Source organism: Peromyscus californicus, unplaced genomic scaffold (genome assembly GCF_007827085.1).
Source record: "Peromyscus californicus insignis strain IS unplaced genomic scaffold, ASM782708v3 Scaffold_1__1_contigs__length_55948999, whole genome shotgun sequence".
NCBI lineage: Eukaryota > Metazoa > Chordata > Mammalia > Rodentia > Cricetidae > Peromyscus > Peromyscus californicus.
In genome coordinates this window covers 17,604,331-17,620,373 of record NW_026294492.1, presented here as the reverse complement: position 1 = coordinate 17,620,373, position 16,043 = coordinate 17,604,331, and the positions used below count along the sequence as shown (strand labels likewise).

Here is a 16,043-nt window from a genome sequence, read left to right as displayed (position 1 = left end):
TTTAGCATATTCGAATAGAGTCGTATTTAAACAAGGATTTCAAAAATGTGTTTTTGATGGTTGCAAAACCTGTTTTTAGAAGAAATAAATGTATTCACTGCATTATGAAACAGCTTGAGAAAACAAGATCTTACAATGTACACCATCTCTGTATTTAAATAGTTTCATTTCTATTCATGAGCTCCTTGATTAGATACATGGAAAATATCATCAGTAAAATATGAATAATTCTGACAAATTAATAGCCGATTTTTTTTTAAAATGAAAATATGTGTAAGCATCTCATTCTCATTAGATAAAGCTGCCATCGGGGGTATATGAAAATTGTGGTCTGCCTGGCTGTGTGGTACAGCAAGCGGCAGAGACAGCAAAGCCCCTGGCCTGGGACCTCCTGGGAGCTTTGCTGGCTGTAAAGGGAGAGTGCTGCTGGCAGACAGGTTGGGGCAAACTTAGCTCCAAGCTTGTGTAGCACTTCCTGCCCTGATGGGAAGGAGGCAGGGCAAGATGGCTGAGCTATGAGATGCTGGAGCAGAAAAGGCAGCTTGGAGATCATCTTGTCCGATGGCCCATTACGTCTTGGCCTGTTTCCATCGTAGCAGAGGAAAGAGAGGTGGAAGTAACTCCCTTTTCAAGGTTACACAATACATCCGAGAGAGGCTGGATTTGAAGTTTGGTTTGAGGGGCTCCGGATCCAACGCTATTTCTATGCACTGCCAAAGTCCCATCAGGTATATGAGTGGCTGCATTTTGCCAATGACCGTGGTGGTCACAGGGGGCAGGCACATTGACTAAAGGTGAGTGCCATTGAGAAGAGGGAACGGCATGGGAGCTGGGAAGAGCTGAAGAAAGAGCACTTGCTTCAAACCAAAGACCGGTGTGCACTTGGCTTCAGCACTAACTCTGTGCCCTTGAACATGTCATCTAGTATTTTTGAACTTCTACTGACTCATCTGTGAAAATGGGAACAATTCCTCCTTGGTGAGGCTACTGCAGGGCACTCAAAAGGTTACATGAGGACTCAAAAGGTTATTCCCAACACCCAAGAAGCAAAGGCAAGTGAGTCTCTATGAGGTTGAGGCCAGCCTGGTCTACATAGTGAGTTCCAGGCCAGCCAGAGTTACATAGTGAGACCCTGTCACAAACAAAACAAAACAACACAACACAACACAAAATACAATGGGTTTCACCACAGAGAACACTTCACACCGGCTCTTGTTAAAGGAGGGTACTGTAAGGCCATGGAAAGACCACAGAGAACTTGGCAGAGTTCAACTCGCTCAACACACCTCTTCCTTTGGGACATCAGTTTCCCTGCCAATGAGCCTTTGAGTTGCAAACGTGCTATTCACAGAACTCCAGAATATCCCTTGGAGTCTTGTGTACACATGTCCATGGAGAGCCCCAGGGGACCTTTCTGGTCCTCTTAGTTCCCCAATTCCCACTGCAGAGGTGAGAAAACTGTTACAGCTCATTTCCTAAAACCAGAACCTCATGTGATGCTGGCGGTCAATGGCATCCTTTAACTCAGGTATCAGGCCCAGTCTGCTGAGACCTTACGACCTGCTGTCAAACAGCTGGTACTGGGTGGGCACAGATGTTTTATGGGGTGGGGTGGGCAAGGCTGGGGGCCCTGGTCATGTGCAATAGAGGAAGCTATCCAAGGTTTCTTGTCTCTTCTGGACCTAGACGTGCGGCCAGCAGAGAGGCAATAGTTGGTTTTGTCTTGGGCCTGTCCAGCGAGGATGGCGGGAAACAAAGTTCTGAGTGGAGAAAACAGTGTACGATAGGCATGGTGGTGGGAAGCACCAGGTATGAGAGAAGCAAGTGTCTGTATTTGCCTTGGCCGACAGGGAACGCTGGAATCTAATAGTGTGATGGGGGTCAGTGAGCAGGATGAACTTGGAGAGACAGGAGAACTCAGTGGTCACTTGGGTTAGAGCTGTTGAAGGCCCATGGAGAAAGCCAAGAGTGATGGGGAGTGGAGAGGAAGGATACACAGGGGACAGGTAGGAGACAGCCAAGAGTCTGGTGTATGGCACACAGAGGCAGAGAGGGAAAACTGGAGTATGCCTCGGTGACTTAGGTCTGAGGAGGTGATGCTGCCATTCTTAGGAGTTGGGGGCACAGTTGAAGACAGGGCTTCAGGACAGAGGTGAGTCCAGGCAGGTCTAGGGTACTCGAGGGGCACTTTGGTTGAGGGGAGGGAGGACGGACACGTGGGACAGGAGCTTAGGGACAGATCTGGGAGCTGCCAGTTCATAGGTGAGGGACAGAAGATCAATAGTACTTGGAAGGCTGGAAGCGAGTGATAAGGGATTCAGACCACTCTGCAGGGATGAAAGAGACCACCAAAAGTAAGAGGATTAGGAACCGTGGGCCGGCACACTGGAGAACCATACACCTCTGCACGCTACCAGCACCGAGTCTTAGACTCTGGGGCTCAAACTCAATGCACCGAAACCCTCAGCCTCATCACTACCAAGGGGCTGGTCTTACTCCTTTCTTGGAGGGCTTTTGCCAAACAGGAGGAAGAATGGCTAGAGAAACTTGCTCTGGGTCCCCGGGCAGCACTTAAGCTCCCAGGTTCTAGAAGGAACAGCTCAGGAAATGCTATTGCCCAAGGACCCACCTGTCACAGGGCTCGAGGCACCTGTGCAATGAGGGGCCTTGTTAAAAGAAAAAAAAAAAAGTAAAGAAAAAGTTCTGTGCCACTAGGGGCCCTTTGCCCTATTAGTAACAATAGGCTTCCATACAACAGGGATGGATGCCGTTCTCCCTGGAAACAGAGAGTTTCACTCTCAGATCTGATATAAGGAAGGAGAGAGGGGTAGAACTCAACCTGTCTCCTGGATTAGTCTAGGCAGCCTTCCAGAGCCTGCAGGGACCCTCATGACCCAGCTGCTGGCATGGGGGAGGTGAGGCTGGGAGCCCATCCTTTTAACCAGCCCTGAGGGGGAGCTGGTGCATAAACCAGCCTTCATATTGAACGACTGCCACTCTGTTTACTTTCATAAGCCCCAACTTCCCATAAATCCAAGTCAGAATCAATCATCTTTTATGGGAGATATTAATGGCAATTCCATTATTTAAATCCAATCAATGCAGACTGCATCCCCCCTCCTCTATTGTACTGAAGCCAAGTAGTGGGGGGGGGGGCACTTTTGACCAAGCAATGGAAAAAAAAAAAAAGATCCAATGACCTTGCTCACATCTCAGTACTGCAGAAAGATAACCGTGTAGGAAAAAGGATTCAATTTCTCTCCGTTTCTCCCGTAGAGGAGGGAGGTTTTAATTCCACTGGCCTAGGAAAAATAAAAATTCTTCTCTTGCATTTATTATGAGCTGTCCGAGCGCTGTCAGGGCTACTCATCGTCACTGCTTTTTAGACAGAGCTGCTGTGTGTGATCTACTGCTTCCCAATCAGAGAAAAGAAACAAAGGTACGATGAACCCGGTTCTTCCAGGAACTGGCTTCAGTGGCCTACAAAATAGCTAATCTGTAGCCCAAAGAAGTGGAGGTCTGCATTTACTCCCAGAAGTAAAAAAAGAAAATGGATAGAAAGACAGACACAACAATCCAAGAAAGAAACTGAGTGGTCCAGGCGGCCAGCAGAAACCTCTAAAGAAAACACGCACCTGAGTGGTCTCCTGGCCAGAGGCACCCCTTTTCCACAGACTTCGACAAGTGAATGCATGAGTGACCTGTGAGAGGCAGAGCTGGGGGGCTTGCATCGGCTGTGGAGAGCAGGGAGAGCCCACCTAAGCATTAGGGCCCCGGGAGCTGCAACCAAGAGTGTTTTCTCAAACCTAAGCCTGTAACCTGGTAGTTGGCAAAATTCTCTTGGCATTACTTAAAAGGCATGCCACTCCTCTTTGTGACTCCCTGCCTCCTCGAGAACTTGGCATCCCCTCCACAGGACTTCACCCTTCCTGAAGAATACCTGACTGCTTAATTGGAGGGACTTTTCAATGATGCTGCTCTGGTCACACGCCTGTCTTCCTGGCTCCACGGGAGCCACACCCTTGCTTGTGGGTCCCTCATTAGTTGCTACACTCACCCCTATACTCCCTACACTCCACCTTCTCTCTGGAGGCTGCCTCGGAGACCGATCCAACAGGACAGGATTCTGAACACACTTCAGTGTGGCAGGAGATGGAGGACTTCTGATTCACCCTGCCTTCAGAGGCATCTGGGGACTAGCTCTTCTCTTTCCACTCAAAACAAAACAAGGGAAAAAATGGGCTTAAATTGCAGCAAGAGAGATTTAGGTCAGATAGAAGAAAAGCCTGCAGGAGCCACTGGAACGGGACTTTGGGAGCTGATGGAATTTCCTTCCCTGGAGATCTCTGGGCAGAGGCTTTAGTGTCAGAGACAACCCATCCCCAGGGCTTACTGGAGATGGAGGAAGATGGCCAGCTAACAAGTCTGCCTCTGAGCAGGCTTCTCCTCCAGGAACACCACTTAGCAGCCCAGAGAACCCCTCACCGAGAACCACAGACATGGTGGATGTGAACACATCTGTTACTGAGCATCCGTCCCTGGAGCTCTTAGGTTATTCTCTCTGCCATCTCCCTCAGAAATGCCATGCTCTCTGCCTTGTGACAAAAGCCAGTTTCTCTCATGCCTGCTGCTGGGGCTGAACAGCGTCCTTGTCCCTGTCTGCAATAGAGTTTCCTTCCCTGTCCATCTAGCCACAGCCAAGGCACACTGAGTTCTGTCCCAGTGGGCTGGAGCGACAATTCCCCAGCCTCCACAGGACTGGCTAAGCTTGAGCAGGAGAGGAAGTGCTAGCCTGGAGCAAGTTTCTAAGCACACATTTCTGGAGATACACTCTCTCTTCTGTATGGCAAGAAACAGGTAGTTGGTTTCACATTGGCCACCAGAATCCCAGGCGATTCCAAAGGAGGCCTGGAGGCAGGTTTGTGGCAGCCTGTGGCCCACGTGTGGGATTTTTTAGATGTGGTTTCACGTAGGTGACACGCTCCGCTCCATTTCCTCTCCTACACTTGTTCTCACTCCTATTTTGATTTATGAGGTCTTAACGGGTCCCTCTGTGTGTCCCCTGAATTCTCTTCTAGAACCAAGAAAGGATGGTGGGGGTGGGTGGGGATGGATGTTGGTGTTTCATGCTCTTTCCTGGCTAGGGGCTGCGTCTAGCCTTTCCAGGCCCCAGGTATGAAAGTGGCAGCTTCCTTTCTAGGACACTCATGGTGGGAAATGACAGGCAGTTGGAACTGGTCATGGGAGAGGCAGAAGCTGTCCAGGGTAGAACATACCCCACCCACATCCTGGAAACAAAGAGCTCAGCAGTAGGCAGGGTATGTCACTGCGGTAGCCTGCCCATCAGGTCAGGGCCAGCGCCTCCTGAGAGGCAACACAGTTCAAAGGTAGCTGTGAGGGGATGAGAGTAGGAGTGAGGGGCTCCAGCTGCTTCAGGCACTTCTTTAGGCTTCAGGAAGAAGCATGTATTTGCCTGCCCTCACACTGGCCAGTCCTGACTACCCTGCTGGCAGCAGGATAAGTTAAAGAGCCAGGAGGGACCTCACCCTGGGGCTGGTTAGTTCAGCTACTGAGAAATAAGCAAGACTGAAAAACCCGGTGTGGTCACCTTTACCACACAGCCTGGCCACAGAGGTCCGTGCAGCATTCCAGATGTGTGACAATTACATATCCGCCACCCCACCCTGCTCCTTGGAGCCAACAGCTCAAGACTCCGGTTGCCCGAGAAGCCTGGCGAGAATGTTACGTAAGTCCGGGCCTTGGGAAGGATCCTGTCCACTGCGCCACCATTCAGGAGAAGGAAGAATGGGGTCTGTTAGTAATGAGGTTGGAACCCTGAGGGCCTCCGAAGTGGCCCTGAAGATACAGGGTGGAGCCAGCTCTGTGGGTAGGATGATGGATCAGGCAGGGGCGGGGCATTTTTTTCATAGAGCTAACTGGTCCCAATTACCAAACACAGCCAGAACTAAGATATATGGTACAGTGTGTGTGTCTGTCTGTCTGTCTATCTCTCCTCTTTCCTCTCTTTCCCCCACCTCCCTTGAGCACAGCCAGAGGCTGCAGTCTCAGCCCACTAGACAGAAACCAGTATGTCTGTTAGAAGATGGATAGTCAGGTCTAGTGTCCTGAAGAAATCCCCTCCTGCCTCCTCCAGAGTACCCCTGGTTTGGCCTCCAAATACCACTAAGATGCATAACTACATAACTACCCAACCAGGCAGGTCAATCTATACAGGTACCTCTTGGAACCCAATCCAGTCAGGGGCCCGGAGGAGGAGGAGATGGGCCTCCCAGTACTCACTGATTCACTGGGGAGTCACAGGTCACATAGACACGGAGGGCGTGAGATACTGGCTAATTGTGATAGCCCTCATGTCATATGGACCTGGATTCCAGACGCAAGGGTCGGCAATACTGACAGGTATAGGGCTGGGGTGATGGTGGGGTGGGGTGGGGTGGGGTGGGACCCAGGGGCAAATACAGCACTTTGTCTATAGCCCCCTTTCACCAGAGAGACTTTCACCTGCCTGATCTCAGGGGCAGGTAACCACTGCTTTGGGTGGGTTACCCAAAGAAGACGATAGGCCTTCCTGAGTAGGACTCTTAGGGACAGGCAAACAACACTGGAGGTGAGCAGGGGACTGCCCTTCAGGAGAGAACCTCCTCATGGCCACACCCTCACCCCTGCCAAGCCTCATTTAAATGGATTATTGTTTATTGGCAGCTTATTCCATCTCTCGGGTTATGAATTATTTACCAGATAATGACTTCATAATTGTTAATGAGAGATGCCCCCAAGGACATGCTGACATCTCTTCTAAAGCCACAGTGCTAATTGTGGTGGAGTCCCAGCAGCTCTCCTGGGGCCATATCCAGTGTCACTCCCAGGACAGAGCCTGACAAGCCCTTGGGGATCCAGTGCATCCAACCACTCATGAGACGGGTCAAGAGAATGGGTTCCAATCAGTGGGAAGGGATGTGCTGCCATGGGGAACAGAAAATGGATGCATCTTGGTGGTTGTTTGGGATCCTTGTGTGTGGAGGAGGGCCACCCCAACGTCCTAGGCACAGAGGTCACCAGCTGACAGGTGTTCAGGCAGCCAGGGCAGCAGGATGCCTGACTGTAGAGGGATATGGATAAACACACCGAGGATAACTTCTTTGAAGGCACTCTTGGTCCTCAAGAGAGGCAGGAGTTGGGTTCCCATGCTCTGCCCTTGCTCCTTGAACTAACCACAAGTCTCTATATAGTGCCCAATCTTTAGGCACTCGTCCAGATAGTACTTTACGATGTTATCTCATTTAAGGCTGACGCATACCCCGTGAAGTAAACACTTTCAGAACCCCTATTCGCAGCTGAAGCAGCTGAGGCTTGGGAGTTATACACTGTGCTGGGAAGAAGGGGAGGCAATGCTGGTATTTGAATCCAGGCAGTCTGGTCCCGACAACCATGCTCCCAACTTCCGCAGCTCCCTAGAAATGTATCTTTCATGAACGAAAGATTGGACGAATGCATGACTACAGAATATACTTGTCTCCATGTGGCTGGAATGTGAGGCTTTATATCGAGGGCCTGGGTTACAAGCAAAGTTTAGGGAGATCTTCCTGACTCCTGCACCATGTATCATATTTCCAAGTCACCTTCTTCGTGCCACCCCTCTGACAGTGTCCTAGAGATGGAGTTCCAGCCATTGCCCTCTAGAGGGTTCTGTGACAAGATGGGCCCTGGACCCACTACTGGGGAGCATGTCTACAGTCAGTCAGCAGTTCCTGGTGCATGGGCTCTGGCTCAGCTCTGCAGGGTGGCCCTCACATGCCCAGAGCGGGCCAGCAAGTAGATGAGGAGCCAGATACACAGGAAACGGTGGGAGGCCCACAGCAGAGAGGGGTCCAGGGCTGAATGGGTGCTGGGAATGCCCCAGCATCAGGTCCTCACTCGAGGAAAGAGTTCTCACAAGAAGCGCTGTTCTAGGAAAGATGAGACACTTAGGTTTAAGAGGGCAAAGTGCTCCAAGGAGTACATTAGCCCAGGAGTCAGGACTGGAGCAAAGTCCATCAGTCACTGGCTGGCTCAAGGAAGAGCTTTCTCATTGGATCCAAATGTGTCAGTAACGGCACCTAAGCGCGTGCCTGTGGAAGATGGCAGAGCACTCCAAATGCATGTTAGAAAGCCTCAGAACCGGTGTTAAATAAATAATCACACTCTTTATTCTGGGATGGAGAAGCAGGTTACCACTCTATGTGCTAATGGGAGGGTGGGGCTCCGGGGCTGGCCGGGATCCCTGCACATGCACGCACATCCCTGAGTACTGAGCTCCAGGAGAGCCCTTCTGAAGAATTTCTCTGTGTTCTAATTTTATTTCCCACGGTCAGCATCTGCCTGGGTACCTGGGGAAGGGGCGGGAGTTGGGTTAATTGTTACCTCTGTGCTGTTATTAGTTTACTTTGTAAAAGCAGAAATAGGCTTTTAATGATTTCTTTTTTGTTGTTGTTGTTGTTGCTACCTTACAAACCAGATGCTTTTATCTAAATGAGTTGCTACAAATCAAAGGAAGGGCCCAGGAGAGTTGCTAGGCTGCTTCTGTCTTACATGGGTGGGGAGGCGAGCTTACGCTCTGTGAATGAGGCTTAAGCATCTCCATCCTCTCCACAGCCAGCTTGCTTATAAGCAAGAGCAAAAATACCAATTGGCAGCTGTAACGGATGAGCTTCTGAGTGGCCTAGATCGGAGGATACAGAAGCAAGCATCATGGTCTCCAGGATGTGACGGGACTTCTGTTTCCAATGTAAGCTTTGGGTTGGGGATTCTTCTCCCACGGTTCCTGAAGTGCTCCCTGTGCTTAGCATGGTACCCAGAATTATAGAGACTGCTTTAGAAACATTTGTTAAGCATGCTCTCCCATAGCACTTTGGGTAAATTCCTATTGCATCCTTCCCATGTTCTAACAGAATGTTTAGTTGCTGGTCTCCCCACAGGAAAGCTCATTAAGGATAGAGCATTGGTTGAAGTTCTCTGGCTAGCAGATGTGGAACAATACCTAGTGTGGCTGCCCGGAGGTGCTTCAAGGAATGAAGGAATGAGTACCGTGGCGACCCTTTGCTTCGCCGTGTACCGGGTGTGCATCCTGCAGCCTCCACGGCTTCTGGCACTGTCTGTTCCAGGAAGAGGTCATGGTGGGGAGAGTGGAGAGAAATTCGGGGCAATAAGAGAAAAGTTTAAAAGAATATCTTATTTGTTTTAAGGAGACAGTATCTTAATATGCAGGCCAGGCTGACTTCCAACTTCAGATCCTCTGCCTCCTTGGTACTGGGTTTATAGGCATATACCACCAAAATGGATTAAAAATCACTTTTGAGTAGTTTTTAATTATGGGCAAGGTCACCTATAATGGATGAAGATCCACACGTTTAAGAGTATGGCCACTCAAAAATACACACCTGGTCCTTTACTAGAGCAAGGCCGGCAAGACCACTATGAGCCTAGTCCTTTTTTTCCCCCCAAATTAAAAAAAAAAAAAAAGTATTCCATCCTAGACATCTCACAGAGTCCAGGCTGAGGTTAACCTCCATGCCTCGTCTCCAGTTGTCTTCACAAAGTGGACAAATTCCCAAATGTTCCCAGCAGTCCTGCAGGCAAGGGTGCCTACAAGCTACGGAAGGGCACTTAGAAAAAGTCAAACTTGGACACAGAAACACACCCCGAGGTTCTCAGAGACGCTACTTCCAGCCTAGGTGACATACGAGGTTCTGCAGACAGACGGAACTGGGATGTGCCCCTTCGCCCCACCCGTCACTGGGTAAGTGGGATTCCTATGCACATACAGGCTCTGTGCTCCCTGGGTCCCTCCAGGGTCTCTTCTGCCTTCTGGTGGTCCAGGTAACAAGTGACAGTTTGAATCGGGAACAGCAATTCAAGCTAGATACCTTCTAGTGAGAACAACTCAATTAGAACTGCTGGTGGACAGACCCGGGCCTCTAGGATTGGTAAAGCTGCCTGGGTCGGGATGCTGTGCCCTGAAGCTGGGCATTGTGGGTCAGGTGGTATGGCTGACCCCTTCCCTCAGTGTGCCCTCATAGTCTGTCCTCAGTTTCTTCTCATTGTCCCGTATGGTTTCTCCCTCAGTGTTTCCTCAGTCTCCTGAGACAGGGGAGTTCAGGGTTAGGCTCACTCTGTAGATGCTCTCACAGTTCCCGGGAGATTGGACTTCAAGCTGGTGGACTGTCTCTGATCCTAGGGTCCTCTCCATCACACTGCCTATGAGGAGATGGTCTGTGGTTTTGCAGAACGTGACCTTCTACACCCATGGACTGACCGGGCCCTGTGCTGGGCCTGTGGAGAAAAGGATAGACCCTGTCCTCTAGAATGAGGAGAGGAGGGAGGAAGATACAGACACAGCCATGGGATTCAGAGTGCCAGGGAGTCCCTGGAAAGCCCACAAGAGACACCAACAAAGGAACTTTATTTTAGACAGACTTAATTCAAGAAGGACTCTGAAAAATACCTGATAAGCAGAGATAGAGAGCCCAGCTGGGTGTCAAATCCAGGGCACAGCTGAGGTAGAAGGAACAGAAGACACTAGAGAGATAGAAAATTGGGGGAAGACCTTCGGGCAGTGGTTCTCAACCTGTGGGTCACAGCCCCTTTGGAGGTTGCATATCAGATATCCTGCATATCGGATATTTACATTACAATTTGTAACAGTAGCAAAATGACAGTTATGAAGTAGCAACGAAATAATTTTATGGTTGGGGGGGTTCACCACAAAGTGAGGAACTGTATTAAAGGGGTCACAGCCTTAGGAAGGTTGAGAGGCCACTGTCTTAGGGAATGGGAAGAGGAGCCAGAAGAGACCTGCAGCTCCCACAGCCAGGGAGGTGCCGGCTATTATGACCAATAAAGAGAGCAGAGAAGCCACTGAGGTCTTGGGGAAACTTTTGATGGAAAGGCATAGAGGGCCCTAGAAAGAGCATGTGCAAGAATATGCCAGCCTGAGTCAAGGCCCAGCTAAGGCCACGGTGGCCTTAGAGTGTCCAGATGGTGGCCATAGGCACATTGCTTTTGCAAGGGCTCAGTTGTCTAGTGAGGAGGTGGCTATGGAGGTCCCTGGGGTGGGCCAAGAAAGGCAGCAAGCTTATGAGGGAATGGGCAGAGCAGCACGGAGATGTCTTCATGGCTCATCCTCGGGGTAGGGACCACAGAGATCTAACGTAGATGGACAGGAGCCAGCACAGGAGAAGAGGAACCGGATATCTTAGGGAAATGAGGCTCCCCTAAGTGGGTAGAGGAGGCTGGCAGAGGACAGAGTGTGGTGGAAGGGTGTCTCTACAACCGATTTAGGGGCAGTGACGCTGTAGTGAGTGCAGACGCTCAGGGCCTGAACATGAACGGCTCCCATTCACTCTGGAGGCACGTGTTATGATTTTGGGGATACAGGACATGTAGGGCATTTTGCTCGCTTGGGGGGGTGGGGTTGGGGTGGAAAGACTTGGAAAGACTATAAGAGATGGTTCCACAGTCCCAGGGATGGAGGCAAGGGATGTGGTGTAGGCCTGTTCTCAGTGCCAAGGAAAACTGGCACCTGTTCCAGAGCTCGGAAGTCTGTTTCTACCATCCCTAACCAAATCTTCAGTTCTGCATAGACTTGAGTCTCCAGTTCATCACCCCTGGGGGCACAAGTGTCAGATTTCTCTCCCACTGCTTCTGGGACCCTTCTTGTTCCTTGGGTGCTTTCCATCCTACTTCAGAGAGCAGGCAAGCGGCTCTCCACCCACTGTTTCTGAATTGGCCTGTTTTGTACCAGGACCCAGTGGACTGTCCAGGAGGGTCTCGACTGGTCAATGGGCGCCATAGTGGGCTCCAGCATCTTCTCTTATCCTTTGGGGGTATTAGTGGGTATCCCGACCAGACATAAGGAGCATATCTGGTACTGGGCCCATATATGATGGGAACTCACAGAGACAGTCCTGGCTGGGTCCAGAGCTGGTGTTGGTGGCATGTAGACAGACATAATTCAGAGTTGCACTAGACACAGCTTCTACTCTTCAGGAAGTGACCAACGGTAGGCCGGACAAAGGTCCACTATAGGGACACCAGTCTGGGGGCATGCAGATACTAAATCCCTCAAAAGGTGCATTCCATCTGGTAGGCCTAGTGAGAAGTGTCAGGACCAACCTCCTCCCCCATCCTGAATCGACACATGCTGACCCCAAGTTGGGACACATCTGAGTTCCATGCCAAACCTTCACGGGCATCAGGGAGTAAGAAGAACCAAACTAAGGGCAGCCATTTAAGGAAGCAAAAATCACTCCTTCAGGGCCTCCTCCCCAACCTCTTTCTTCCCGGCACACAGCCAGTGCAGAGTAACCCAACGAAAGCTGTCTTACGGTGAAGCACACCTCCAAATTTCTCCTTTACACCCTCTGCTTGCTAGGAAGGAGACGGCTCCCAAGCATCAGTCACAGAAGCCAAGCATCCCCTAAGGCCTACGACAATGGACAAGACAGTCCCTCCACCCCAACCCCCAGTCAGAGGTGCTATTAGGTTCATGCCAACAGCCCACCAGCTCCTCTGGGTCAGGAGCCTGCCAGTCAGTCTTTGTCTGTGCTCTGCCTTCTGCTTTACCGCGGGGAAGAAGCTGCTGAGGCATAGTTGGGTGGTGGGTGCCTTCACGGCGGCATCTGATCCGGGCCCAGCCTCTAACCTCCTCTGATTTCCTCATGTCAGTCTCTGCTCTCTACAACCTGGGATCCTAGAGGCACCGCTTTTTGTTTTCTTCCCTCGGTGTCTGTGAAGAATCCTGGAATAATATGCTATACCTTCCATGACACCGTCACTGCGTCCAAAGACAAGGCTCTCTCCTGACATGGAAGGAGCCCCGGTTGGCCTGACGCTCTAAGCTAAGTGGCGAGCATCTGCTGGTCCCAGGTATAAGCCTCCTGGCCGGGGGTTCTCAAGAACATGGGCCTAGGCCAGCTGACCCTTAGCTATCCTGAACCCCCCCCCCCCCCGCCCCATAGTCTCAGCTGCTTCATGAGGGGTAGTAATTGTCTGAATGTTGGTGAGTCCAGTTGCGGGATCATCCCTGTGGCAGGCATGTGATGCCTGGCTTGCCGGCAGGTGACAGAACCATGAATGCTGCAGCTGCTTTTCCTCAGATTTATGCTCTCACCAGGTAGGCCACAACTCACCCCTGCACACCCCCACCCACCCCCGCTGCCACTCCTCACCCCACTTGCTCCTGGATTGACAGTCCTGAGTCTAAACGTTAGGCCAGATCTCTCCGAATTGAACACTAGGAAATAAATGGCTTTGCAAAGTACATTCTCAGAAATGTATTGTGTGGTACTGCTACAGTAGATGATTCAAAAAATCCTAAAAGTCCACCTTTAGGGCATTAATTGGTTATGTATTATATGTATTTTATATATATATATATATATATATGTGTGTGTGTGTGTGTGTGTGTGTGTGTGTGTGTGTGTGTGTGTGTGTGTGTATGTATGTATATATATAATTATTATATACCTAAAATAGGAAGCTTTGACAAATGATGATACAGACTTCTAATTACTGAGATAAAATGCTGCCCTAACACACTGTTGAGCCAAAATAGCATTTACCCTTGGTAGTAGTGGGTACAGCGTGATCACAGATGCATAGACCTATGTACACATTTTATGTATGCACAGAATTTTTTATCTCTATAGGATATAATTATATCATTTATACGATTTTAGGTTTCTTTCTATATGTATATGCACATATATACACATATAGGTGGGTTTTTTTTTTTTTTTTTTGGTGTTCGAGGTTGAATTCGGGGCCTTGTATGCTAAGAACTCCTTCTACTACTGAGTGATACCCTCAGCTTTTAGAGGTGACCTTTTAAAACATGTAACATTTTTTTTTTTCTGATAATACATTTTAGTAACAAAAAAGCTGAACTGTAAGATTTGAACTTTTTAAACTCCAAAAAGAAAAACAACAGATTATAAGATACTTCAAGGTCATGTAGGCTAGCCCCAGATCTAACTCCCTACAGACACTCAAGATGGAGGTCAGGATGGCTTATGGGCAGCCCTATGGCTCACAGGCCTGTGGTAAAACTCCTCTTAACCACTGAGTAAGGGACCAGGGCCATTTCCCTCTTGCCTAGCCCCTCAGGAGGAGAAGACAGCCAGCGTTGCCTAGGCAGGATGCCTCCCCCATTCCAGGCTTGTTAAGTAGAGACCTACCTTGCGTCGTCCGTCTCTGGTGAGCTCAGGATTCGTCCCCAGGATGCAAAAACTTCGATGGCCACCAGCACTTAGCAAAGCATGGGCATAACGAGGAAGCCAGACAGTCTGGAGAAAGAAAGAGGAGGGAGAAGAATGGGGCTCGGGTGTGGAACAACCATCATTTTTGTGAACTCTCGATTCTGAGTTCCAGTATCTTAGATGACCACCACCCTTAATGGTTGTTTGTCTCTGCCTCATGTTCTTCCCTGATGCTGATCTTCCTCCATATGGACGCTCTCAAACAAGGGTACCAAACTCTGCCATAGCACACCCAGATGATGGAGTACAGTGAGTAGTTGCCTCCCCACCCCTCCACACAAGCTATCCCTAATCCCCATCACGGAGCCATTAACATGGAATTAGAGTAAGAAGGACGGCATTGTTTCCCACCTAATCCACCCAGAGCAGTTCTAGATGGAAAATCCCCCAAGAAATTCGGTCTTTAATACTGAAAAGGCCATAAACTCCAGAATTACAATAACAAATCATTACTTCTTTTAGACAATGAGGAAGAAGACCTTGAGGAGGTGAAGAATGGAATCCTTGGAGAGAAATGTTTTAAATATAGATTTAATACCTACTAGGAAGAGGCTATCTATTATGGGGAGGCAGGGTGATTCCTTGTTCACTCTTTCAAACATAATATATGAGAAAGCCATCGCCATGATGGGAAATGGCACCCTCCCTGCAAAAGCACAGGACTGTCATTACCTGGGAATCAATATATTTTTTTAATGGAATATATCATTATCAATTGATTTTCCTTTTTCCTCTTAGCACTCCAGGGTCCTGGCTAGCAGGAGAAAGCTTTAATGTGGTATGAAGGATTTGGACAGGTAAATAAGTTATTGTAAACAAATCCCACCTCATGGCCAGCTTCTGACGACAGGACAGGCCATTTGCTGATCCTCTCTACCTAAGCTTTTTCAGCTGCCTCTGACAGGGACACCCGTGAGCCATATCAAATAGCCATTTGAAAGCCGAAGGTGGCAGAAATATTACTTTTCCCAAGGACAGAGCGTTCCCTTTACGATTAAGAAATAACCTCTGTGGGGAGGCAAAATGAGCCAAGGTCACCATTTAATTTTGACACAGAGCCAAAGTCGTGAATACATTTCCTCCACCAAGCCAGTGTGACGCATGCAGAGACATCGATCACTTCAGCCACAAGGTATTGGCAGCAATGGCGATCGGAAGATCAATGAATTTCTGGGAAAGATCCTGAGCAGATAGGTGTTGGTGAAGAGAGAGGTCTAGAAGACAGTGGTCACACTGATTTTAGGTTCTCAAGAACCTCATCCATTCATTCAGTCATCCATCCATCCATCCATCCATCCATTCACTCATTTCTCGTTCATTCATTAACTATTGAGTACCTGAAGCCTAATAAAGCCATTTTCTAGGCAATGGAAATGTATGAATGAACAAAACAAAAATATCACTCCCCTCATGGAGTCCATAGTCTAGTAGGTAAAAACAGACAAGAAACAATGAACCTGATAGGTGAAAACTGTATTAGAAGAGGGTGAGGGGCTGGAGGAGAGGATGCTATCTGGGGACTGCTGTACAATTTCAACAGAGTGCGTGAGGTCAGCATCATCGGGGTGACATTTGTGTACATACTGGAAGGGAATAGGGAATGGGTGACACAGGAGTCTAGGGCAGAGGGAAGGGGCAGCGCAAAGTGCCTCGGGGACTGGGACACCATTTTAAGATCACTGACAAAGTCTCTGTGACTGGACCTGGGACATGCCAGCAGAAGACGGA

At 49.3% G+C, this 16,043-nt stretch overlaps 1 protein-coding gene across 3 annotated transcripts in view; it reads right to left on the bottom strand.

Moving 5' to 3' along the window:
- The window catches only part of Klhl29 (kelch like family member 29), a 310,831-nt gene that overhangs the window by 211,909 nt on the left and 82,879 nt on the right, over positions 1–16,043 (bottom strand). For 2 of the 3 annotated variants that reach the window (XM_052745961.1, XM_052745960.1), the window contains one exon: positions 14,235–14,342. The exons of the other annotated variant lie outside the window; for it this stretch is intronic. The gene's annotated coding sequence lies outside the window, so the exon portion shown is untranslated. The remainder of the gene's footprint in view (positions 1–14,234; positions 14,343–16,043) is intronic. 3 annotated transcript variants of the gene reach the window in all.